Here is a 27,589-nt window from a genome sequence, read left to right on the forward strand (position 1 = left end):
GAGGGGGGGCAACAATACACACTGCGAGTAGGGCAACACGTCGAGGGGGGGCAACAATACGCACTGCGCGTAGGGCAACACGTCGAGGGGGGGCAACAATACGCACTGCGCGTAGGGCAACACGTCGAGGGGGGGCAACAAAATGCACTGCGAGTAGGGCAACACGTCGAGGGGGGCAACAATACGCACTGCGGTAGGGCAACACGTCGAGGGGGGGCAACAATACGCACTGCGGTAGGGCAATACGTCGAGGGGGGGCAACAATACGCACTGCGGTAGGGCAACACGTCGAGGGGGGCAACAATACACACTGCGAGTAGGGAAACACGTCGAGGGGGGGCAACAATACGCACAGCGCGTAGGGCAACACGTCGAGGGGGGGCAACAATACGCACTGCGCGTAGGGCAACACGTCGAGGGGGGGCAACAATACGCACTGCGAGTAGGGCAACACGTCGAGGGGGGGCAACAATACGCACTGCGAGTAGGGCAACATGTCGAGGGGGGGCAACAATACACACTGCGAGTAGGGCAACACGTCGAGGGGGGGCAACAATACACACTGCGGTAGGGCAACACGTCGAGGGGGGGCAACAATACACACTGCGGTAGGGCAACACGTCGAGGGGGGGCAACAATACACACTGCGAGTAGGGCAACACGTCGAGGGGGGACAACAATATGCACTGCGAGTAGGGCAACACGTCGAGGGGGGGCAACAATACACACTGCGAGTAGGGCAACACGTCGAGGGGGGACAACAATATGCACTGCGAGTAGGGCAACACGTCGAGGGGGGGCAACAATACGCACTGCGAGTAGGGCAACACGTCGAGGGGGGGCAACAATATGCACTGCGAGTAGGGCAACACGTCGAGGGGGGACAACAATATGCACTGCGAGTAGGGCAACACGTCGAGGGGGGGCAACAATACACACTGCGAGTAGGGCAACACGTCGAGGGGGGACAACAATATGCACTGCGAGTAGGGCAACACGTCGAGGGGGGGCAACGAAATGTGCCAAAAAGTGCCAAGCCGACCCTCATAACATCACATTTCTCCACGGCTCCTCCGCCGCATAATAACGAGCGGCCGTGTGTGCGTCCTCGCAAACGGCAAAAATAGCCGAACTGAATGAGGAAATGCACAAATATCCTACGAGTAGGGCAACCAAATGGTCAGCTGTACAAGCTTCTCAGTGGTGGGAAAAGTACTCACGTTAAGTAAAACTAAAAGTATCAATTCCGCAATTAGTAAGAGAAATCTATGAAAATCTGGGAACTAAATTGTTACCAAGAACTTTCTTCACCAATGTGTTTCTAAAGGTGTCTAATAACATGTACTAAAAGTTTGAAATTCAACTCCCGTGGGAAATTGAGTTATTAGCATAATATGTGACCATACCCATAACATCCTATATAATGCAAAAAAGTCCAAATTTCATCATTCAATGTACAAATGTATAAAGAAATCTTTTGAAAATAGCAGATACAAGCTATTGTCAAAATGTATATAGGGTAAGTGGTTGATGTGTGTTTTGTAATAATAATACAAATCTACAAAGTAACTAGTAAGTAAAGTTTTCAAATAAATGTAGTTGAGTAAAGATTTGAATCCAAGGTGTAGTGTAGTGTATAGTGTAGTATATTGTTACCCCATATACACATAATACACTTAATATTATGTAGTCTATATCATGTAGAACTCCAGACAGCCTGAACAAGGCTATGAGGCACCCCTTTTCTCCTTCCCCCTGTTGAGACAAATAGGCCTGCCGGCAACATGTCTTTATACTGTGTCACAAATATACATTCTTACTGCACACAGATGTATGACACCCAAACGCAAGGACAATGCATGGTCTCTCTCTCCCTTAATTCTGCCGAGGATATAATTAGTAATTGCTCCCACTGGACGACACCTGCGAGACAACAATAGTAGAAGTACGTACTGTAAGTAAATGTAATGTTATGTTAGTTTCCCCCACTGGTAATACTTGAATGTTTTTATTGCATGGCTGAAGGCCAAGAACAGGACAGGGTATAGTCTGTATTTACATAATACTGTGCTGTATGTCTGTGCTCTCAGATGTAGACCAAGCACAGGTCATCCCACTGTGTGCATGACATCATGAAACAGTCAAACAGCACCACCACAGTCTATGGAAGCCTGGAATTCTAGGAGAAATAAATATGACAGCAAAACTCACAAAGAGGGTGAAGGTATACGTTGGATCACAGTTGAAAATCTACTGCATGTGAAAAAGAGGAAATCTTCCATAGGCTATATCAACATTGTTCTTGTGAATCACCAATCGCTATTTCTGTTTGTTGTGCTGTCACCACACTAGGACATTAGTGTGATTGTGACGACTAGTGCGATTGTGATGTTTGTGGCTTCATTCACAAATTGCACACATAATGACTTACTATCAGTAGCTTAATAAGATTGGACAGGGCGGCCATGCCGTTATTAGGCCCCATTGTGTTTTTTTATTTTTATTTATTTTTTATTGTCTCATGATGTTTTTCTAACCAGCCAACCAATCATTCATCTAGACAGCCTTTTACGTCTATCCGTCAATAAAGCATCCAGTGGGCGTTGCTTCGGGCAGACACAGGAAAGGGTGCGAGCGTGCCATGCACGCACACATCTGTAAACACGGGCAGACGAGTGGGCAAGCAGTCGCCGATGTTATCACCGAGAACATTAGCCTCGGGGCAGATCACAAGGCACGAGGGGAAAAGGTAATTGCATGTGAATTGAGTCTGTGGAGGCGAGGCCGGGTTGAATGGCTGTCTAGACATGGACAACTAAATGCATTGCCACTTCGGATTCATGCGCTTCAAGACCACCACTGATCCCCCGATATTTATCAAGAATAAATAAATAAACAAACATGGCACCTGAGGGAGGGCCCCTAGTCAGGCTAAATCCCTTCGAGTGTTCACCGCTGCTCAGCCACCCTAACTACACAACACTGGAGAGGCTAGTACACACACAGGGGAGACAGTGGCTCAGGAGGTACATAGAGCAGCCGTTTAGGTTCCCTGGCTGGCCCGGCTCCTACTTTGACACTTGTTGAAGTGCCCTTGAGCAAGACAAGTAAGCCCTAAACTCTCCTGATGAGCCGGTTGGTATTAAACTTACACGGATGCCTCTATGCCGTCGGTGTGTGAACGCGTGTAACGCACATTGTAAAGCTCTCTGGAAAAAAAGGCACTGTGGAAATGCAGATAATTTAAATGCAGACACACCGCTACATTTTGATTAATTTCAGACACCCCTTTTGGTGTTAGCATTATGTTATGCTTTAGCTATTGAAAAATAGCAGATCTACAAGCTCATAGCGCGCCACCGAGTGGCGCGCTATGAGCTTGTAGGTCTGCTATTTTTTTTAAATCGAGGAACGACTGACATAGAAACATAGCTTTTTCAGAAAACTGTCAGGATGTAGAAGACATTTTTAGAATCTGATCTCAGGTCAAAATGGGTTAACTGCACTGACTGCACTGTCTATAGCTAGCTACCACAATGATCATTGCTCTTACTTGTGGTAAGATAATCCTGCCAAGGTATGAGTCATATATCTTATCCATGAGTCATTCCGAATGACAATGATACAGAAAAACAGTATTGTTTAAATTCTTCACATAGGGCCTTTATTAATATATCTTACACCTGGTGAAAATAAAAGTAATGCAAGTAAACTTAAAGTAACGTGTACTGTACCTGTCCTGGTTACATAAATTGAAAATATGAATGCAATGTTACGGTCATAAATGATTTGTATTAGACCATAACATTGTCTATTACGCCTATTAAGAGCTAAAGTACAGTTGAGTAGGTCTTATTAGGGTATTGACTGGTTGATTAACGCTTTGACACAATACAACCAACGAGATGCATCTGTGGCCAATTAATGTCTGATTGGAAACTTGCGAGAACGGTTTCGCATTGACCTGATTCACAGAGACAGGTGTCAGACGGTAATTGTGTAATATACAGGGGAATGCACCAGTATAGAGCTAGCCTCAGAAGAGACTGACAGAGATTATTTTATCGAGTTTGACCTTTGCATTATCTCGGTCAGTCTTGGTATATATCCACTGGACGTCCGTGTTTAATGGTCCTACTTTTCTCCATACATTTACACATTTTAAATATAAAGTGGATATTTCCCTTGTGTTGCCGAAATATTCTGTATTGTTCAATAAAGAAGTGTACTTCACTTGTGTTTCTCAACGAGTGGAGTGGTGCTGTTGCAGTGGTTGAAAGCCAGTGTTGCCTATACTCTCGAGGGATACACAATATTACAGAAAGCAATCAGTCCAATTCGCCAGGTAAAATCTGTGGCTAGAAGTTCATCAGTTTATATTTAAGTCAGGTCCTCGCGATACTCCTGGTGGGAGCAGGAGTGGACCTGGTGAGACGTAGGAGGGACCCGGACAGGAGGCAACCCACAGAGCCTAGTCCCTCCACTTACCAGAATAGTACCTCTCAGTCCCGGCATAGTAGTTCCGGAGTGGTTCCAACAGATTGTGCGGCCCTGTCTTTCCCTAGTGGTCTGATTGAGGGTAGCTACTGGGACGTAAGTCGGGACTTGATCACCCCGGCTGGGTCACCCGAGTGAGGGCCCGGGGTATGATGTCCGAGAGACCCGAAACCCCGATGACCTTGGGATACATCACTGAGGATACGTCCCAGTTGCATCCAGGCGATGTTATTTTCGTTCATTTAAAATGTTTATGTATTTGAATGTATACACAAAGATGGCCAATTACGCACACAGCGATATGGCGATATAACATTGGGGTGGTCGATCGAGGCTTACAGAGGTCTTGTCCAAGGCTACAGCAGCAGAGCTGTGGAGTAGCCTATATTGCATATGATTCCAGTAATCCCATCCACTGCGTAGGAATTACGCAGCCAAAGTACTAGTCTCTCACACCAGACGGAACAAACAGGACCTCGGAATGCCACTGAATCTGGGTGGGAGAGGAGGTTCCTGACAAGGCTTGCGGAGACATTCCCCGTTTCCAAACCACTGCTGATAGACGGCTAATCTATCTGAGCCGTTGTTGTTGCTTTGACGCGGGTCTCTGTCAAGGATAGGCCATGATAGGCCCGTTTGATCTAACTGGGAGGAAGGGAAAATTAGAGTGCTCTCAAAAATCCTCGCTAAAGTACCCACGGCGTCGAAGTATTAACACATTTAGGCCTGACGTCGAATATATATAAAAAAAATCGAAAATAAAAAAAAAGTCCTCTGAAAGAATATATATTCAAAGATTTGTGCTGCGATTTGTGTCACGATTTTTCAAAAAATAGCAGACCTACAAGCTCGTAGCGCGCCACTCGGTGGCGCGCTATGAGCTTGTAGATCTGCTATTTTTCAATAGCTAAAGTATAACACAATGCTTAGTTAAAACACCAAAAGGGGTTCCCGCTCAGAATGTGTTAAGTTGTACAGGTTGTCATTGTTGGGAATGAAGGCTCATTGTGCTGAGACCTTATGTGAACCTGAGATGTGTGAAAGTTTCAGAGATGGGACCGCAAGGTAAAAAAGGTGCTCTTACTCTATGAGTCTGAAAAGACCCATAGAAAGAGTGTGACGCATAGAGAGAGAGAGAGAGAACGTATACAATTGTGTTTGTACTTGTCTGTCCGCAGTTCTCTTTGTGGAAGGGCTTGGCTGAGTTGGCTTTCTGTGCACAGGCCCCACTGTTGTGTCTGCAGCCTTCTCATGTTTTAACTTCCCTATAAAGCCTCTAAATTGAAGCACGCACGCACGCGGGCGGGCGGGCGGGCGGGCGGGCGGGCGGGCGGGCGGGCGGGCAGGCAGGCAGGCAGGCAGGCAGGCAGGCAGGCAGGCAGGCAGGCAGGCAGGCAGGCAGGCAGGCAGGCAGGCAGGCAGGCAGGCAGGCAGGCAGGCAGGCAGGCAGGCAGGCAGGCAGGCAGGCAGGCAGGCAGGCAGGCAGGCAGGCAGGCAGGCAGGCAGGCAGGCACACACACACACACACACACACACACACACACACACACACACACACACACACACACACACGCTTCATGACATAAGTCAGCAATGCGAGTTCTATAGGGTGCTTGACTACTTCACAATGGTGTGCCATCGCAGAGATATAGTAAGATGGGAAAACTAACAGGATGGTTTTCCATCATGAGCGGTCGACACTTGTTTTCTTCTAGGTTTGCAGGTTTATGACTATGAGAGAGAACACACGCCAAAGAAAGGCCTCACTTCATGTTTGCGCTGCATGTGCATTTCGAGCTTGCTATACCCTTCTACTGCACAATTTGTGTTTCAGTGATCAAACAAGTTAAGAGATCAGGCCGTGTGTGTACTGTCTGCCAACTGAATTTGGCAGACGCACTTTGGGCCTGTCTGAGACTTGGACGCACCCGTTGTTTCTGTCTTTTCGCCGTTCCTCCCTTCCTTTGATACACTTCTCGTTATCAGCACTTCTAGGATGAAGGGATGAGCAGAAGGCCAGGGGCAGGCCAGGGGGCTAAGCAGAGATGGGGAGGTCTCTCTCTCCTCTTTGCCATGGCTCTGATGTCCTGTCGGCCTCCGCTCAGCAGCACGTGGTGGATCTTTCCCAGGGTCAAGGAGTGAAGTCCGTTCCGAGGGGAGGAAGTCAAACTGTCACCCGTGCTCCGATTTATCAGTTTCCCTTTAGGATTTACAGTCCTATCTGGACCCACTCCTCTGCACGGGAATCCACACGGGTGCTGTGGAGATGGAGACGCACGCACGCACGCACGCACGCACGCACGCACGCACGCACGCACGCACGCACGCACGCACACACACACACATGCACCAACGGTGAAAGGGAAGCAGGGAAGGGAAGCAGTGAAGACAAGTTGTGATATTGTGTGTGTGTGTGTGTGTGTGTGTGTGTGTGTGTGTGTGTGTGTGTGTGTGTGTGTGTTTTTGCGTGTGTGTGTGTGTGTGTTTTTGCATGTGTGTTTTTGCGTGTGTGTTTTTGTGTGTGTGTTTTGCGTGCGTGCGTGCGTGCATGGGGGGGACCAAAGCTGAGTATCCCCACCAAGAACGCAACCACGTCAATCTACACTATACTTTAGGGAGTGTTCACCAAACATCTGTATGAAAAGAAAAAGACTTCAGTGATTGGCGAGCTATAGTATACAACCGTCTTCATCCATCACATGTAGGCAATCCAGTGGTTTTTCAGCCAGGAGCAAACATGGGTGATTTCTTCTCAATACATTTCACACAAGGCCTTGTAAGGAGTGAGGGTTTGGAAAGCCCCCATGGCTCGGTACTCATTTTCCCCTCTCCGTGCTCTCCGGCAAACTCCACCCGCCTATTATGGCAGGGGTGCTCTCCAGGGACACCCCCCTCAGAAACACACACATACATTGGTTTGGAAACCCCACGTCTACGTGCCTGCGTTTCAACAAATACAAGGAGAGGAAAAGGAGTACGAAAAAGAGCAAGCTACACTGTTCCTGGCTGCATCTCTGTGGGCCGGAGTTTTCCGTCCTCTGCAAAGTGTAAACAAACAAAGACTGGAGAGGGCAAAACACAAGAGGGTATACGCCGGAGCGGAGAGCAGGAAAAGGGGAAGAGAGGGAAGAGGAGGAAAAGAACACAAACCAGTCAGCAGCAGGCGACAGCAATACTTGGCAAGGGGCGTGAGACTCAAGTCATATGCTCAATTATGGGTACCACCGACAGACAAAAGACAAGTTAATATACATGCAACACTGGCTGCAGGCAACAATGGCTGACTGCTAGACTCACTGGCAGGATTAGACCAGGGTCTTAACATGAAGCAGACAACCACTTTCAAGTTCAGCAAGAGCAGCTGCAGTTCTCAAGCTGTTCTTGCCGTGAAACCAACAACTTATGACTTGCCCGTGGCGGTTTGTGTGTCGAAAGGGCATTAACTTTATCACATCTGTAACTTGTGGGCTTAGTCATCTGCATGGGTGGAAGTTACAGTATGCAAAAAATGCCACTTTTTACGGGCATGCTGCAATGCAATGCACACCCACAAAATAGTCATATCAGTCTTCGTCAATGGAGCATTTAGGGTTAGTGCAACGAATCGAAAACTGAAATAACTCCATAACATGACAGGCTAATTCAAACATTTCAACTTATAACTGAACAATGTCAGCTGATGAATTGATTGATGACTGACAGATGGACCAATTCGCTCTATACGGAACCCTAGCGGAAGAAGAAGAAAAGGGAAATCTATACGACGTCGGTAATGACAGAGCACCTGTCAAAACAACCTGACGGTTTATGACATGTCTCAGTCTCACCGTCGTCGTAACAACCCGGCCGTTACATAACACCCCTGCTCCCCCATGTCCGCTGAACAAAGCGGTACCATGTGAACGGCTCCGTGTCCACATGGACCTCTACAAACTAATGGCTGTAGTGGGAGAGAGATTGATTGGGTGTCGGGAGACAGAGGGAGGAAGGAGCTCTGCGGGGTTAAAACTCTGGTTTCTGTTTTCAACATTTATTCACCCACACACCCCCTCTCTATCTCTCTCTCTCTCCCCTATTTCCCCCTCTTGTGTGTCTGCCTCGCTATATTATCCTCCAACCTTCTCCTTTCGCTCTCTCATCACGGGTCTATTAATAAAACCCAGGAAGTGCTAAGTTGTCGGGAGGAAATTGAGTAAAGATCTGATGTGGTAAGTGTTCACGCAGGAGCACGGCACCTACAATAATACCCCCTGGTCTCAAAGGGACCTCTGTTTATTTCCAAAATATCACGTAAAACGTGCCATAATTGGGGTTTTCCTCCCTTGCCGCCACCAGCTCGAATTTCACACATGACCTCTGAGGAGGGAGATTATTAGATTCTGCCTCCCTGTTGTGTAATATCCTGGGCTGGTAGCAACAATGCCGCCGGCGATCTAAAGCCCATGATGGAACAGGCTTGAAGATCCATACAGTAGGCCAGGGGTTCTCAACCTTTTTGGCCGGGGACCCCCGAAAATGCTTTGGCAACGTCTCGGGACCCCCGCCCCACCCCCTCCCGACCCCCAATATAAATGACTGCTACAATAACCTTAATAATAGAGACAATACACCATCAATAAATACTGAAACCATAATCATGTATGCATGTACTATGTGTACTATATGTAAACTCTTCATTTCCACTTTACAGCCATTCAGTTGCAAAAAAAAAAGTATTTCTTTGGGTTGAGAACCCCTGCAGTAGGCTACACCGGTGTTATCTACCAGTTCTCAAACTTTTTGAGGGGCGCTAGCCCCTCCTATGCCCATGCTTTGTCTGTTTGTGTGAACACAAACACGATGGTTTGACTGGCTGATCACCCCATAGCGATGATTTGATTGGCAGGAGTACATAATTGAGGATAAAAGTGAGGGCCGAGAAGTGAAGACGCCAAAAGTGATGGACCGGAATGACTTTTGTGATGATTTGATTGGCTGAGCACGGAATGTAATGTATGACGACGTATGATGAAAAGAGCGTCCCTCACTTCACACAAGTGTGATGTTTCATGTCAAGGACCGCTAAATGAATGTGTGTTTGCATTTAGGCGCCCATCCGGAAAATATTTTGTGCCAGAGACCAAATCAAAGATTCGTGTTGTTTAAAAAGGTCAAATATATTCAGACATTTTCAAAGAATGTCAAGCAAAATGTCCTCCTTTTCTTCCTTTCTATCTCCCCCTGGTGCATGCCGTGGGAGCCATAGTGGTCTTTCTATCTCCCCCTGGTGCATGCCGTGGGAGCCATAGTGGTCTTTCTATCTCCCCTGGTGCATGCCGTGGGAGCCATAGTGGTCTTTCTATCTCCCCTGGTGCATGCCGTGGGAGCCATAGTGGTCTTTCCAGCTGCCAAAGCCACCCACAGAATGCTTTCAAATCTATGTCATATGGACCGTCTGTGCTCCCCACTCCCCTTTGGCAACAACAACAAAAAAAGGGAAAAACTGTCTGAATATGTAAAGTATACTGAGCACACTGAGTGCATTCTTGTGTTACTTCAGCCCATTTTGACCTGAGATCAGATTCTAAAATATTCTTCTAAATCCTGACAGTTTTCTGAAAAAGCTATGTTTCTATGTCAGTCATTTTCCAAAAATAGCAGATCTACAAGCTCGTAGCGCGCCTCTCGGTGGCGCGCTACGAGCTTCTATTCTAGCTTCTATTTTTCAATAACTAAAGCATAACATAATGCTAACACCAAAAGGTGTTCCCACCCAGAATAGATGGACTGGCGTATAAACACAGACAGAGAGCTGCCTTGTGATCTTTCATGTACATTATCTTTTAATTTAGTCATGTCTAAATATTTACCGCCGGCTTCCTTCGATTCAGATGACAGAAGGACCGACCCCGTCCCGTGTTCAGGATGCGCGGCGAGAATCTCACCTCTGCATTGACGAAATGCTGGAGCTCGGCCAATCATTGAAACTTGTTGTTTTGGCAGGTGATCCTGTTAGGCCAGGGGTTCTCAACCCGTGGGTCGCGACCCCTCGGGGGGGGTCGCCAAATTATTTTAGGGGGTCCCCAAATTATTTTCCAAAAAAAAATAATATTTTCACGATTTTTCAAAAATAGCAGACCTACAAGCTCGTAGCGCGCCACTCGGTGGCGCGCTACGAGCTTGTAGATCTGCTATTTTTCAATAGCTAAATTATAACAATGCTTAAAACACCAAAAGGGGTTCCCGCCCAAAATGGTTTAAGGTTATTGTAGCAGTCAATTTATATTGGGGGTCGGGAGGGGGCGGGGCGGGGGTCCCGAGACATTGCCAAAGCATTTCCGGGGGTCCCCGGCCAAAAACGTTGAGAACCCCTGTGTTAGGCTGTGAGCTGTCAGCTTTGAGGGGGCTGACGCACAGATCCTAGGGAGCGAAAATAAACAGCTCTTACTGTGCCTTTGTGTCTGTATATTGAGTTCAGGTTGGAACAACTCTTCATGGAAACTATCACTTATATACGGTATAGAATCCATCTCTTTTTTTTTTTAAAGATATTTTTTTGCGGCTTACGCCTTTTATTGGTTTTTGAAGGGACAGACAGTAGGCTGACAGGAAACAGGAGAGAGATGGGGGGAAGACATGCAGTAAAGGCCGTGTCGGGCTCGGGAGTCGAACCCGCGGCACACTGCGACTGGATTACCAGTCGGGTGCCCAGACGGTTACGCCACCGCCTGGGCTAGAATCCATCTCTATGTCGTCCTCAGACAAGACCTATATCAGCCTTTCCAGTCATAAATAACCAGTAGAATAATGAACTTATATATGCACAGCAAGCCTACAGATACACTGTATAATATTGGTATATGCCTTTTATTAATGTTTTTCTCAGTTTTTTTTATTGTGATTTATATTTTATATTTTTTTAATATTGGACTATATGAGCATAATAAAGTTGAGGATGACGATATGAAAAACGAGACGACAGGTACGTATGTCAATGCCAGCAGATGGTCAAAGGTAACCGATAGCTTAGAGCAGGGGTTTTCAACAGGTGGTCCGTGGACCACAGGTGGTCCCTGGAAGTATTCATTTAGTAATGTAGGATTTGTTGATTTTTAAAAATGTCCTTCCACTAGTTGAGAAACAGTGAACCGAATGACCTGGTGACCTATGATGACTGTCATTTACTGACAAATTGGAGGTCAAGAAATTCAACAGAAAAAGGGAGTTAGAATCTCAAGAGGGGGAAGTGCAGCATCAGATTGTCTGGTTGAGTCATTATTATTAGGAAATTATTAGTAGTCAGTGGACAATTGGTTGAGAAACAGTGGAATGTATACACATGGGACGCATAGCAAGTGTTACAAAAGCGTTCATCTTAGCCCTTAGCCCATATCCCAACCCAACGCAACAGTGGTCCCCAGGTTGATTCTAAGTCAGGGTGGTGGTCCCTGGTTCACAATCAGTTTAAAACCCCTGGCTTAGAGCAGGGGTTCTCAACGTTTTTGGCCGGGGACCCCCGGAAATGCTTTGGCAATGTCTCGGGACCCCCGCCCCGCCCCCTCCCGACTGCTACAGTAACCTTAAACCATTTTGGGCGGGAACCCCTTTTGGTGTTTTAAGCATTGTTATAATTTAGCTATTGAAAAATAGCAGATCTACAAGCTCATAGCGCGCCACCGAGTGGCGCGCTACGAGCTTGTAGGTCTGCTATTTTTAAAAAATCGTGAAAATAAATGTTTAAAAAAATATATATTTTTTTTCTTTTTTTTTATAATTTGGGGACCCCCTAAAATAATTTGGCGACCCCCCGAGGGGTCGCGACCCACGGGTTGAGAACCCCTGGCTGAGAGAGTGAACATCAGCAGAAACATAGAAGTATCTCATTCTATTTATGTGTCCGTCTCTTTCGGTCTCCCTCCCTCCTTCCTCGCTTCTCGCCTGGCTGACTTCCAGGCTTGCTTGCAACATGGCCCCAATTTTGATCTGGGACGTTACTTCCCCTGCAGTGAGTGCTGTAGTGGAGAGAGCCTGCCACATGTTTTGCTTGGCTTTCACCTGAACACACCACTGGCACAACAACAGCCCTGGAGTGTTTGTCAGAGTGTGTTGGCGAGGGGAACGCATATACTGTCGACACTGGAAAAATGCATGATGATGGGAGTGATCTGATGCTAGATCCACGCCAGACAAACACACGCTCTTCCTTGTTTTGTGAAATATCGGGAAGGGAAGATTCCCCTCATGACCGAGGCCTGATAAATGAGTCAAAGAGTTTATAGACGCCATTAACCCATTCTGACATGAGATCAGATTCTAAAAATGGCTTCTACATCCTGACAGTTTTCTGAAAAAGCTGTGTTTCTATGTCAGTGGTTCTTTGATTTTTCAAAAATAGCAGACCTACAAGCTCGTAGCGCGCCACTCGGTGGCGCGCTATGAGCTTGTAGATCTGCTATTTTTCAATAGCTAAAGTATAACAGAATGCTTGAAACACCAAAAGGGATTCCCGCACAAAATGGGTTAAAGTCAATCGCGGTGCACTCGATCTGCACTTATCACACGAGACTGCAGGGAGTGAACGGCTTTGAGCGCACAGGAAAAGGAGGTGCCTGAGAGATGGATCTTCTCAACTTCCATACATACGGGTCAGGGATGCAGCTGTAGGACAATGAAAATATTTGAGTGATATCGACCAGACAATAATCCCACGTGCTTCCATCATGTGGCCGACGCCGACCCCTGTCTGGGTCGGTGTACTGTTTCTGCACACCATCTGTCAAAGTACACTATAAGATACTTGGTTGTGCGTCGTGCACACAAAATAGCAGATCTATAAAAAGCTGATTCACTGATCCAGAAACTACAGGCTTGTAATCTGCTTCCTTCTGACCCATGCATGGTCACAGAGCTTTTAGATCAGCCGTTTTGTAAGATCAGCTATGTTTGGCACACAACACCGATTGGCAATTGCACAACTTAGTATAACCTTTCCTTGCACCCTGTCTCGTATTCCACCGGTGGCACGGTGAAAACAAACAACACGCACACAAAAAATGCCCAATTCCTCCCAAAATAGTAACGTATTGGATGGAAATGGTAAAGCCATGAGGTAAATGGCCGTGTCTGTACTTTCCACATGCTACAATGTAGACTGTAGCATGTTGTATCCACTCCACGTGCACCGTTCCAGTCATACTAAAAACACAAGCTGGGGTCAAAGGTCAAACGGCACAGTATAGAGGTGAGACAGTGAGGACCAACTGACCCAAAACTACGTTCCCCCCTATACGGGACGGCCAGGGGTCCCGATCCCACAACACTGGAACATGTTGGGGCCCCTCCCCCACCCTCGGGGGCCTTATATAAAAGGACGTTGAGCGATGACAGCCAGCCAGGAGCGTTACGTTAACCACTGCTCTGTGTTTTCATTCGGGGAAGCTCGCCTTCCGTCCCCTCTGGAGCACGCCTTCCGTCCCCTCTGGAGCACGCCTTCCATCCCCTCTGGAGCACGCCTTCCGTCCCCTCTGGAGCACGCCTTCCGTCCCCTCTGGAGCACGCCTTCCATCCCCTCTGGAGCACGCCTTCCATCCCCTCTGGATCACGCCACATGTGCTTGGGGCACATATATATATATAAAAATCACACCCGTGTGAACTGAGTGGTGTAAGGTCTTATATAGACTGATCAACTGTGGGGCCTTATATAAAAGGACGTTGAGCGATGACAGCCAGCCAGGAGCGTTACGTTAACCACTGCTCTGTGTTTTCATTCGGGGAAGCTCGCCTTCCGTCCCCTCTGGAGCACGCCTTCCGTCCCCTCTGGAGCACGCCTTCCGTCCCCTCTGGATCACGCCACATGTGCTTGGGGCACATATATATATATAAAAATCACACCCGTGTGAACTGAGTGGTGTAAGGTCTTATATAGACTGATCAGCTGTGGTCTGACGTAATGTCTGACGTAATGAAATCACACCCGTGTGAACTGGGTGACCATAGCAACCATGCTCATTTTTTGGTACGAACAGACAGACAGACAGACAGACAGACAGACAGACACGTAAACTAACTAAGCCAGTTGTAGGAGTGGTTTACACCACTCAAAAACAGGACTGTGTGTGGCGCTTGACTCCAAGTGGTTATCACTCTGATTCACTCAGCAGGAAGTGCAGAGTACGAAGGAAGAAGTAAGAAGGAAGCCTTGTCAGGAGATAAACGCACCACGCCTCGTAGTGTCTTGTTCGGATCCCGCATGACCACTCGCTCACTGCAGCTTCCGCATGTGACTGCTGCATAGTAAACATGGTAAAGTGCATTTATATAGCGCCTTTATCCAATGGCGCTTTAACATTCACCCATTCACACACATTCACAAACCGATGGCGGAGGAAGCCATGCAAGGCAACAACCTGCTCATCGGGTTCAATTAGGAGTTCGGCGTCTTGCTCAAAGGGCACTTCGACAATGACTCTGGGGGAGCCCGGAATCGAACTGGGAACCTTCCGGATTGCCAAGCAACTGCTCTACCCCTGAGCCACATGCTGCCTTGGTGGAGTGTTTGGCTTTCCTCCACGTTGCATCCGCAAGGGAGTTTTATCTCAGACAAAATGATGGGTATATACGAGTCAAACTCGCCGTGCTCATTCCACACAATTATCACAGGAGGGCGAGGCTACAGGGAGGGAGCAGCTTGCGCACACAGGAAAAAGATGCCTCAACCAGGTCATGAAAGATCACTTTACGTTTGACATTCCTTGGCTGCACTCACGCCCAGGAATACATTATGTCATCATAATTCTTTGAAAGGCTGTACCTTGGCGCGTGTGCACACCCACACACACGCGCATGCACACGCACACACACACACACACACACACAGTATAACCTATACTTATACATAAATGCACACATAAGATCCAGAGAGATGAACACAAACAGAGATTTGAAGAAAGAGAAGGAGAGAGTCATAGAAAGTGCCAGAGTGAGATGTGTTTACTTTATCTGCGTGCTGTGGTGCGGGCTGAACAAAAGGTCCAGTTTTTGGCAGCACAATGCCCTTCAGGTTATTTCTGGTGCCTCGCCACTGGAGAAGGACGAAGGACCGGCAACAAAGGAAAGAATGCAGTTCCTGTTGTGGTCTAGGAGGGGGGGATCACAGAGGCTGGTGGATGTGGGGGTAGGGTGTCTGCCTTTTCACATTGGGTGGCCCCTGGGGGGGATGCAAGAGTCAAGGTCTCCATTGGTTGGGAAGGTGGGGTGAATAAGGCTCGCTATAGACCCAGAGATGAAGGGGTCAGTGGATGAGTTATAAACATGAGAACATGGCCATACAAAAGGGTGACAGGTCAGCATAACCAGACCAAAGCCTTGAATGCCATGACAGAATGGCCTTATATCCTCACACTTGACTTGTAAGCGAACGCTGATGTTCTGTTCAAAGGCGACGTAAAATGATGCAAAGAACAGGAATGTTTCCATTGTGCGTATAATGTCTATTATAGTCTCCTTTTTCACGTTTTTTTGCCCCAGAACAATGGGTCATTAAAGGTATGGCACAGTTTTCCGATAGCTGACTCATTCACACACTGACAGATTCCTAAGAGAGGTATAACCCTTCACCTTCAGTAACAACATCTCACTTAGTATGTACATAGATAAGACACAGGACATACATATCCCTGTGGTAACAGAATACGAGGAAAACGTGTAGGGGGATGTGTACGACGTACATGTGTACGCATGTAAATGTGTTCCTTTGAGCGATTGTGCGTTTATGCAAACACACGCCAAATACTCGTGCTAATATTTCGCTACCATAGTATACTACTCCTCTCCGACGGTTTGAGACAGTTTGCATGCTTAAACAATGCGCCTGCCTGCATGCTACCTGCACAAAACAAACACCCAAACACCAGAATCTAGTTCTGCCACTGTCTGGCTTGCCACTGCCCCGCAGGTACATCGCTCCCTGCAGCCACAGGATGTTTTCAACTGCCAAGACAAAAGCGTTGTCATAATAGACGCCTGATGAGTACACGACGACTGCTTTGGCAGCGACGCAGTAACCCTTTGTTTTATTATTGACAGAGATTTTAGCTCTGATTACTGTGTGAAAGCTACCCGGGCAAAGGCATTTAATCACACCGGACAATGCAGGGAACTATAGAAAGGACAGGGGGAATCAACCTCTTGAATGATGGACTGCATGTTTTAAATGATGAATATCAACTGTTGCCCTCCATGAGGCGGAGAAAAACAGGCTAAAGAACTCTTTTGTACATCAGTCTGTTCTGCTCTTAAACCAAAATCGGTAAACCAAGAGGATATGTTCTATTGTTCTTGTTCCTGTCTGCTTCTGTGATGTGTGTCCTGTAATGTACCTTGTAATGTATTGTGTATGTCCTGTCTGTATTTTGAACGGTGACGTCATGGACGCAAAGCAAATTTCAGTGAAAGCTGACAATAAAGTTGTATCGTATCGTATTTGTTTTCCCCCTGCAGCCAGTAAGACAAGTTTCACTGCCTTTTGGAGACTATTTTGTCTGCCCGCTTTCTGTTGGTATTTTAGCTGAGGTTGAGCGAACTGACCCATGACTGCATGGGAAGACAAATGAGGGCACTTTTGTGATGATTAAATGTGGAGGAGGTTGGAGTTGAGTACAAAAACATCTATGTTCTCAGTTTATGAATCATGATCCCCCTCGCTTTCTCTCTCTGGTCGCATGCATGTGCAGTGGGATTGGGAAGTTTGTCTGGGCACCCTTGCAACTGCATAGCGCACACAGCAGAATTTAAAGTCTAAGGCCTGACTCACACGTGCACAACAGATTGCTGTATAGCTGATGCATGAAACTTGTTTACTGATGCAAGCTCGCAATGCATTTCCAATGGGAGTCACATGGTTTGACACAACATTTTTGTTGTATGAGGGGGAGGGGGGCAGTCGAAAACACAGCCGAAAGCCGTACAACACAAATGTTGTGTCAAACCATGTGACTTCCATTGGAAATGCATTGGGGCGGCCATGACACTTACCCTTTGTTTACATCTAGCATGCATCAATGTTGTATGCTAGATCGAAAGGTGTGAGTGAGGCCTAAAGAAAATGGACCAAAATCTACTTATGGGTCCATTTAGGAAAACTTGTACATCTCTGATCCTCACAGTTCAAATGGCACTGAGGATTGAACTGTGGAGGATGTCAGCACTTATCTTGTGGGAGGAGAAGCACTGTAGCTCACAAGAACTGAGGCATGTGGAACTGCATGTGCTGGGAGGGTGTCCCACAAAAGTCTCAGAAGATCTTAGCCAACTATGCAGTGGTGGAAAAAGTACTCAAATGTTTTACTTAAGTAAAAGTACCAGTAAGACGCCTGAGGGCGAGAAGCGACACGCATCTGCCTGGGTAACAGCAGACTGCTGGGGCGAGCGCTGACGCTTTGGCATGGGGGGGTCAGATCAACATGTGCTGGCCATATATGGAGCGTGTCTTGAGTGTACAGGGTTTGATGAGGTCAGATCAACATATGGAATGTCAGAACAGGTCAGCTCCATATATGGAGATCTAAGGGTGACAGCAGGAGCAGTGTCTTGAGTGTACAGGGTTTGATGAGGGCCCAGGTAGGGCCAGGCCTTAATTTTCAATGTAGAAAAAAGACAATGTAGAAATTCTCCATTACAAGCAAAAGTCCGGAATTCAAAAGTACAAAGTATTGGTATCAAAATGTACTTAAAGTACCAAAAGTAGAATGTATTCATTGTCCCGTTTCGCAAGTTTTCAAATGTATACAAATCTTTTGAAAATAGCAGATCTACAAGCTCACAATACGTTGCATTGCGACGCATTGTGAGCTTGTAGATTAAATGTACATAGGACTGAAGTGGTTAATGAATGTTTTGTAATAATAATTAACTAGTAGGCTAACTAAAGTTGTCAAATAATTGTAGTGTAGTAAAAGTATAATATTTGCCTCTCAGATGTAGTGGAGTTAGTACTGTTAATTGGAAATACTCAAGTAAAGTAAAACACATACCTAAAAAGTGTACTTAAGCACGGTGAGTAGCCTACCTGAGTAAATGTATATTACTTTACACCACTGTAAGGCCTCACTCACACCTTTCGATCTAGCATACAACATTGATGCATGCTAGATGTAAGCAAGAAGTAAGTGTCATGGCCGCCCCAATGCATTTCCAATGGAAGTCACATGGTTTGATACAACATTCTGGACTACAAGCTGTTGTATGGCTTTCGGCTGTGTTTCGACTGCCCCCCTCCCCCTCATACAACACAAATGTTGTGTCAAACCATGTGACTCCCATTGGAAATGCATTGGGGCAAGATGTATCACACCCTTTGTATACAACAAGCATACATCAATCTGTTGTGCACGTGTGAGTCGCCCCTAACTCTGTACAAGGTGGCATTCTGGAAACCAGACTCTGGTGGGTCTGGAAGAACCAGACGATGTTTGGAGGATTGACTGTTGACTTACTGATGACGGGGCTGTGTCTCATTACTGACTGTGTGATGTGGCTTTGTCTGGCAGTAACAATAAGGGGGCTTTGCTGCTATATGCAATATGCATCTAATTGAGTGTTAATTGTGATTTAAATGGCATGGATGGACACCAATGGATGAAGATGAAGAGCGAGACGCATCGATCATCCCGGGGCACCAGAACATAAAGACAAACAAATAAATAACATAATAAAATATCTCAGCTCTGAGCTCCCCCCTCCTGTACAATGTGCACAAAGCTGTCTGTTGAAACTTGAAACACACGTGTATAGAACACATGCGCGCACACACACACAATGCACGTAGCCTACGTCATGTCTGTGTTTGCAGACTGCAATCAGCATTCTGACAGGAAGTCTGAGGTCCTGTGGTCTTGACTGGGGTCAAATACCAGCTGATCACCACTGCCTTTGGTCAGCACTGGCCCTTTACCATGTCTCTCCAGTCTCCACCCCCTCCTGCCAACTCTCATGTTGGCCCTGTCTGGCTCTAGAGACTCTGGATGTGAACACAACCACCCTAAGGACTACTATACCTTTATTGAGACTCACTGTACATGTAAACAGAACTCATATACTTACTTATACATTTTAAATGTAAGGCTTTTTTTCCTTTTGTATACTATTTAAATAGTTTTGAGGAAAAATGCTGCTATTTTGCCCAAAAGGACTGCAAAAGATTGGTGCTATGCTATTTGTTTCAAAAACCTGTTTTACCTATAACTGCACCGATCTGCGTGAAACGTTGCATGCACACTCCCTATAGACTAGAGGCCAAGGACAAACCTTTGACCTGCATTTTTCACATCTGCCTTTTATAGCGCCAGGAGGCCGACTTTTGTCAAACTTTTGTTTTATATTACTCCTCCAGATTCTGTCCAAAAATCCGGCAAATCATTACACAGTATGTCTATTGTCATGTGCTCAAGACGGATCTGTCCGATATTTCATATTCCATCCTAATTGGCTAACATTGGCTTTCAAAGTTTGAATAAAAAGCCTCAAATCATGAACGCAGCATGCAATTTACGTGAAATCTTTCACACACTTTCCTACTAGGCTGAGGAATATATCCCACCCTTTTCACATTGGCCTGTTATAGCGCCACCAACAGGTGGATTTTTGTAAACACATTTTTGGAACAAAATGCCTCAAATCATCCAATTGCCATCAAAAGCATAAGAAGAAATGGCACCCTTTTCACATTGGCCTATTATAGCGACACCAGGAGGCCACAACCTGACCTGGCCTGGTGGAGACCTGTGCCCTGAGGGGCACTTTTTCTAGTTTACACTTGCTTTGGCAATGTATGTTTTCTCATGCCAATAAAACTCCTTTGAATTGAATTGAATTGAATGCATTGCTCTTCGCATTCAGTGTTGCTTCCCCTTCTGCCTTGGAAGGAATTTGAACCTTTCTCGAGCTCTCTTAACTTCTATTTAAAGTTACACGATGAGTCTTACTAAAATACTGAATGCTGCGGCAACATGCAAGACTTGTTTTTGCTCATTCCATTTAGAGATATAAATAAAGTGGACAGAGTGGAAAGCTCTTCGTGCAGAAAATCAACGACCCAAGCTCCCAGCTGTGGAAGTCTGTTTCACCCCCTTATCAGTTGATGAAACTAAAAACACCCAAGCACGCACACACACGCATGCACGCACACATCAGTATTGGAATGACATTTAAGCAGGGAGATATGCAGATTCACTGACAATGATTTATTGGACCTCAAATTGCACAGTTATAATAATAATATAATTGTAGCTATTCGTCCTTATGCTTTCTAGGAAAGTGCCTAGCCTCGTTCTGTCATAGGGTGTGTGAGGTCTTTCTGTAGGCCAGGCATGACTTAACAACGCCTGATAAGTGTCCCAGAGGAATGCAGGTCTATACATCTCATTTTGACTCTCAAATTGAAATAAACGACGCTGTTGAGTGTTGAGCACGCCGTCTTGACAGTGATGTAAAGTAAGTAAGTACAATTTAAAGGTTACTTACTTACTTACACCTTACCGTCGACAAGGGACCTCCAGAGTTCTCGGTCACTGGTGTTCTATTCTATTTGCGACCAGGTGTATATCCCAGTCTCTTGGCTGGCGATGGATGGATCGGGACGGGCACACATCCAGTGTCAAACACCACCAGACAGGCTCTGACCTGGAGGATCCCTCAAGAAAAGAGAAACTGAGGCCGGCCAAAGAACACCTGGCGATGAGAGGTTAATTAGGCAGCGGGCTCTCTGCAGGCAGACCCAATTTAAACATACTTGCTTGAGTATTTCCACTTCTTTCTTTACTTTGTTTTTATTTCAGTTTAGGCAACTTCACAGAATTATAAGTATACATTTCTTACAACTGCTTTTTTTCCCCAACACAACCTCAGCTGTTTCACACTTTCACAGAATATATATATATATATATTATACACTCATACACACAAACAACTTCACATACATTTACAATTATTCACAATAAAACAAGGTTTAATCGTCCAGCCCACAATGCATCACGACACACTGTAGGCTTAAAGTAGGGCTTTTATGCTATTAATGATCAATGAATATAGGCCATTAACTGCTTAACATTACTGTATGATTTTGAAATGGACATTCTGCATAATGAAGGAGCACTTTTGCTACTTTAAGTATATTTAAAAGTATTATTTATTGTTATGCCAATACTTTTATATTATTAGGTATGAATTCAGGAATTTTACTGTAACAAAGTATTTTAACACTGTGGTATTGCTATACTTTCACATCCTCTTCCACCATCTTGTTTGGCACTCCCTGCGGTGCTCTGAGCAGCTTGATGAATTTGGGCTGCGGATGAGCTGGTCTGGGATATAAGACATTGTGTGGATTTGCTGTGTCTGTACAATGTCTTATAGGTGAGTCTGGAAAACATCTCGACACAGACTGATTCTTTTGTAATGTACTTGTGAACAATGAAACATAAAACCTATGACACTACTAATGGAGAAACCAGGTTCCAGTATGTGGAATTCTAGTCCTATGACATCTATCCATCTGTCCGTCCGTCTATCCATCCATGCAGTGATAATAACAGCTTGGTCAACACTGTAGCAGCAGTTTTCCTGAGGACCACAGCTCTCATTACTGCAGTTGAAATAAACTGCCTGTAATCAATGAAACAGGACCCACGTGTTTTCAGCTGGGTAATTACCCATGTTGCTTTTAGTGCTTCATCGTCTGTCCCCTCTCCTCCACGGGTGCGTATAGCGTTAGTCCAACGTCCCAATAATTCACCATTATGCTACCCCTAACTCTAACCACGAGTGAGTCTTAACCGGCCACGTATGTCGTACTATTGGTACGTCAGACTAATGTATGCCTCCCCACCCTCCACACACACACACACACACACACACACACACACACACACACACACACACACACACACACACACACACACACACACACACACACACACACACACACACACACACACACACACACACACACACACACACACACACACCCCAATCATTTGCATTGACTACGGCGACCTTAGCTAGCCTGATGAATATATTCAGGTTAGCTAAGCTAGCTAATGTTATCAGATAGTTAGCTGTTTAATTTAACATTACAATTCATTGAAATAAAGACATAAAACCTACAGTCAGTGAGTTGTGCGGTTGGCAAAGCACATAACAGGGGAGCGAGCTCCCCGCGCTCCATGAACTGTACAGGAAGCGTTGTGTAGTCAAAGCCCAGCGCATCATCAAGGACAAGCACCACCCCAGCACAAACTGTTCATCATCAAGGACAAGCACCACCCCAGCACAAACTGTTCATCATCAAGGACAAGCACCACCCCAGCACAAACTGTTCATCATCAAGGACAAGCACCACCCCAGCACAAACTGTTCATCATCAAGGACAAGCACCACCCCAGCACAAACTGTTCATCAAGGACAAGCACCACCCCAGCACAAACTGTTCATCATCAAGGACAAGCACCACCCCAGCCACAAACTGTTCATCATCAAGGACAAGCACCACCCCAGCCACAAACTGTTCATCATCAAGGACAAGCACCACCCCAGCACAAACTGTTCATCATCAAGGACAAGCACCACCCCAGCCACAAACTGTTCATCATCAAGGACAAGCACCACCCCAGCACAAACTGTCCATAAGCAACACCCCAGCACAAACTGTTCATCATCAAGGACAAGCACCACCCCAGCAAAAACTGTTCATCATCAAGGACAAGCACCACCCCAGCACAAACTGTTCATCATCAAGGACAAGCACCACCCCAGCACAAACTGTTCATCAAGGACAAGCACCACCCCAGCACAAACTGTTCATCATCAAGGACAAGCACCACCCCAGCCACAAACTGTTCATCATCAAGGACAAGCACCACCCCAGCCACAAACTGTTCATCATCAAGGACAAGCACCACCCCAGCACAAACTGTTCATCATCAAGGACAAGCACCACCCCAGCCACAAACTGTTCATCATCAAGGACAAGCACCACCCCAGCACAAACTGTCCATAAGCAACACCCCAGCACAAACTGTTCATCATCAAGGACAAGCACCACCCCAGCAAAAACTGTTCATCATCAAGGACAAGCACCACCCCAGCACAAACTGTTCATCATCAAGGACAAGCACCACCCCAGCACAAACTGTTCAAACCCCTACGACGACCGTGGCCGGGCAGGGAGACCTATCAAGGCCAACACCACCAGGTTCATGAACAGCTTCCATCCGGCTAACGTCGGACTGCTGAACAAGGCATTTTTCCTTGCACTTTAACTAATCATATGTGACCCCCCCCCCTCAAACACACACACTATGAATCACAACTACCAAAACAAACACATTTGATCAATAAGGGAATGAAAGGGACAAGAAGAATAAAGAAACAGCTGAACACTGATCACAGAGAAATAGAGTCTCAGAACATCTGTTAACAGCTCTCATCTCTGACTAGACACAAAAAGCTCGAAACATCATCATGTTGGCCACTGCACGCAGAGGTCAGTGGACACACAACCGCACACGCATATGCTATTATTGCATGCACACACACACACACACACACACACACACACACACACACACACACACACACACACACACACACGCACGCGCACACGCACACGCACACGCACACGCACACGCACACACACACACACACACACAGTTGCCTTGTACAGCTACAGCATCTGAGGACGATGTAGAGTTGGACAGGGGAAAAGAAAATTCACTGGCACAATTGAATATAGTATGAAGGGGTTCCAAACAGCTCTTACACGTTTCTAGAGATGTCACAATAGGGAGTTGGCTTTTGAATTGCCAGATTTACTAAAGGGTAACGTTACAGTAGCCTACTCAATTCTGGGCGGGAACCCCTTTTGGTGTTAGCATTATGTTATGCTTTAGCTATTGAAAAATAGCAGATCTACAAGCTCATAGCGCGCCACCGAGTGGCGCGCTACGAGCTTGTAGGTCTGCTAGTTTTGAAAAATTGAAGAAGACTGACATAGAAACATTGCTTTTTCAGAAAACTGTCAGGATGTAGAAGACATTTTTAGAATCTGATCTCAGGTCAAAATGGGTTAATATTCACACAGACATGGCGGTGTGGGTTGGAGAGTCTACAGCCCTGAGCTGGAGAATACAGCCAAGAGCGAACAGCATGGGGTGAGGCATCAGATAACTGTTTATGCCGTGATGGGGCTCGTGTGCATCTGCCCTCCTACAAATAAACAACGCATTACCAAGTGCACCCAAGTGCAACATTAACGTACACAGAAACACAATATTTACAACCAGCGTAATCTCCACTGCCAAACATTTGGCTCCGTTAGGGCAGGCGGGCCTTCAGCTGAAACCTGCTACTTGGCCCTTCTGGAACCGCAATGGGAAATGTGAGAGGCCATAACCGAAGTTACCGAAACGAGAGAGAGAGAGAAAGAGAGAGAGAGGCAGCTGTTTGGGATGCGTAGTCAAACATTCCCATGTCTTTGAACAGGAGCGCTTGGTGGGAGTAGATTAGTAAAGTTTAGGCCAACTTGACCTCACCATGGCAGCTGTGCGTGCGTGTGCATGCGCGTGTGCGTGTGCACGCGTGTGTGTGCGTGTGCGTGTGCTTGCACGTCACCTGGATATGGCTCTACCACTTATCATAACCTTCCTTCAACTATCACCTGACAATGACCCAACACTGCTAATGTTTATTCTTTAACATGCACAGGTGAGACAGGGACATGTAGGTACAGTATGTGTTTGTGTCCTGCTGTCCTAAATCGTTCTGACCTCTCTATCACTCCTTGATATATGATAGTTCTTGTTTATATTCAGTGCCAGTCATCATTTCACAGTGTTGCACAACACTGGAACAAACTGTGCTGCATCCATCCAGCATGCATAAACACATGCACACGCTTGTGCACGTGCATGTATATGTACTGTAGCACGCCACATGTTTTCTCAATTCTGGTTTCAGTCAGTGGTGAGCCCTACCTATATTTTAGACTAGTGAATCCCACGTAACGGCTAAAATAAGCAAGTAAAGCAAATCCATAAAGCAAAGCACATAGTGATTGTATATATGATGTCATTTGTGATGTGGAGGTTTTCTGGGAAAGCACTTGGGTTCTGTTTATGGTTATGAGCTGCCATACTAGTCACTCATGAATGGCCCAAGTAGCCACAAGATGGCACCATCTCACTTTCACATTTTCTCCAGAATACTTAGAATGCTTAAAATACTACTGCGCAGACCGTTTTGAGTGAACACTTCTTTTAAATCAGTGAGACTTTTTGTACTGTATAAATGGTAAATGGTAAATGGTGCATTTATATAGCGCCTTTATCCAAGGCGCTTTACATAGATTGGGTGAGCACCCATTCACACACACATTCACACACTGATGGCAGCGGAAACCATGCAAGGCACCAACCAGCACATCAGGAGCAATTAGGGGTTCAGTGTCTTGCTCAAGGACACTTCGGCACTAACTCTGGGGGAGCCCAGGTTCGAACTGGCAACCTTGCGGTTACCATCCAGCCACTCTACCCCTGAGCCACAGCCGCCCCCTGTATAAAATATACAGTAATAGCTTGTGCAATACAAGATGATAGCCCGTTCATTACAGCATATACAGTGCATATACGCCTACAGTATACATATAGAGTTATAGACCTACTGTATACTCACTGCTTGTACCATTACTGCTTTTGACTTTTATACTGCTATTTATATAACGTTTTGTCTGTTGTGTCTGGGAACAATAATGCACCAAGTCAAATTCCTTGTAGCCTATATGGATATGGCCGGGTGATCAATAAACTGATTATTGTATTGCATTGGTGTAGGTAAAATATAAATCTTAAAAGAAATACAGTTTACACAACAAAATATCTAATTGTTGTTAATGTCAGAGCACATCAGTGTTTGGAGCAAGGCATCCATGTTGAGATCTCTGACATTACAGCACCCTCTTCTGACACAAAGAACACACTGTAGCTCATTCCACGAGAGGACAATGGTCAAGCCTGGCACGGTTTCAGTCTATGGCAGTGGTGTTCAACCCTTTTCATATCAGCACCCATTTTTTATTCAGCATTTGAGACACTCCATTTTGTAAGATTTAGCCTCTCAGACTCAAAACTTTGAATATTTTGTTATCGTTGGATTTGGATAAGATTCCTATTATGCTGCATTGATGTGGTACCATAAGGAGTGATAACAGGCAAACGATCAAAAATAACAATTCTTAACTTCTCTAATCATGTAGACTTCTTGTAAATTAAGTAATGCAGATTTTTAACAATATATTAACTCTTGAGAGTGTCGAATTAATTTACACTCTCAAGAGTTAAAGATCTATAAGGGTCCATTTGGTTACCAACTCCTCATCATTTAAGTTGACCTGGGGACCACCTGGAACCCCCTCAAGGACCACTGGTTGAAAATGAAAACCACTGGTGTATGGTCACAGACAATAATAAAACACTATAATAATAATACAACTTTATTTGTATAGCACCTTTCATGACATAAAATGCAGATAGAAAAACAAAAGTGTAGATACGATTTTAATTTGATGTGTTGGATTGTAGGATTGTTTTCCCCGAATGTTGTATTTGAAAACACACACACACACACACACACACACACACACACACACACACACACACACACACACACACACACACACACACACACACACACACACACACACACACACACACACACACACACACACACACACACACACACACACACACACACACACACACACACACACACACACACATTTTGAACATTCACTTAGTTGGCTTATCTGGTCTATATTTCAATGACACATCAACATCACTAGGGTGTTCTAAACACTGGAGATGGCTCTGTAGCCTATAGATCACCAAAGTTGAAGAAAAAAAAAGCCAGTTTCATCTCACCTCAAACACAGCTGTGTCAATCAATGAGCTGCTCACTCAGCTCAGCATGGGCTAGTTCCATCTGTCTAGCCGGTGTTAGAGGGCAGACATCTCTCCTTCATTGGAAGTTAATAAAGATGACCTGCCATCACCAGAGATCATTTG

The 27,589-nt window shown here is 45.7% G+C and overlaps 1 long non-coding RNA gene across 1 annotated transcript; it reads right to left on the minus strand.

Annotated features, from left to right (window-relative positions):
* Positions 1 to 3,589: 3,589 nt before the first annotated feature.
* On the minus strand, positions 3,590 to 27,589 carry LOC306931058. The gene is made up of 4 exons (XR_013790960.1): positions 27,446 to 27,589; positions 6,426 to 6,755; positions 5,662 to 5,773; positions 3,590 to 5,142 (listed from the first exon to the last, which is right to left on the minus strand). It is a non-coding gene; the product is annotated as an uncharacterized lncRNA (long non-coding RNA).

The sequence above is a fragment of the Electrona antarctica genome, assembly GCF_951216825.1.
Source record: "Electrona antarctica genome assembly, chromosome: 10".
NCBI classification, from domain to species: Eukaryota; Metazoa; Chordata; class Actinopteri; order Myctophiformes; family Myctophidae; genus Electrona; species Electrona antarctica.